A 1308-nucleotide genomic window follows, 5' to 3' on the forward strand; every position below is an offset into this window, starting at 1 on the left:
TACTAACCTCCTCGCTAGCTAATATCCAGCTAATAATAGATCCTTCTCCTCTCTTTTACCGCTATTCCTTTATCCCGTCCTTATAGATTATAAATGGTATATATTCAAATATATATTCTCGCCTATAGTCTCTAACTTCCTAATTATCTAGTAATAACTCCCTCTTATCTGAGGACTCCTCTATAAGGCCGTAACTAGCCTGGGCCTATTCGGGCCTACTTATTTAGTTTTAATTTTAATAATACTTTTTTTTAATATTAAATATTATAATTATTAATTTAAAAAAATTAAAAAAATTAAATATTAAAATAAAAGTAAAATAATTAATATAAAAAATAAAAAGAAATAATTTTAAAATTAATATTATATAATTTAAAATTAAAATTATATAAAATAATTATTATAAATATAGTATTTAAGGCTTAGAAAATAAAATAAAAGATTTTTTATAAAAATAATTTAAAGCTAAAAAAGAAAAAACTAGAATATAAAAGGCTAAATATTTCTATATATATTTTTATACTAGCTATTAAATAATTATATTAAGTAACTAGAATATTAAAACCTAAATTATAATATTATTTTTTTCTTTATAATAAGCTTATTTTTAAGCTTATAAAAACTATAAAAAACTTTTAGAAATATTAATAAAATAATTTAATTTAATAAAAGTTTATAAATTATTTTACTTTTTATTTATATAATTTAATATAATTCCCTATAAATAATTAAGGCTATTTATTTCTTTATTATAATATTAATTTATTTTCTAGGCTAGCTAATAAGTTTATTTCTTAATAATATTTATAAATATATTAATTAATATAATTTAAATTTTATTAAAGAATTATAAAAATAAAAATAAAATTTTAATTAAAAAAACTATTTTTATAAAAGAAACTAAATTAATTTAGAAAATTATTTTAATAAAAAAATAAAGTTTTTTTAAAAAATTAGAAAATTAGCTAATATAAATTAGATTAATTAATAAATATAATTATTAATTAAATATATAAACTAGTATTTATTATTAATTAGAAATTATAATTTCTAAACTTAATATATAATATTAATTTAAAAAATAATAATATAAATTATTAATTATAATATATCTAAACTTTAAAACTAATTAAAAATAGTTTTTAAAAAATAAATTTAAAAAATTTATAAAATTTAAAATTAATAAAATAAATATTTAATATAAAATATTTAATATAAATATTTAATAAAACATTAATATAAAATATTTAATATAAAATATAATAAAAATAGTAATATAAAAATATTTAATATAAAATATTAGTTAAG

This window comes from Hyaloscypha bicolor (assembly GCF_002865645.1).
Source record: "Hyaloscypha bicolor E unplaced genomic scaffold K444scaffold_157, whole genome shotgun sequence".
In the NCBI taxonomy this organism is placed as follows: Eukaryota; Fungi; Ascomycota; class Leotiomycetes; order Helotiales; family Hyaloscyphaceae; genus Hyaloscypha; species Hyaloscypha bicolor.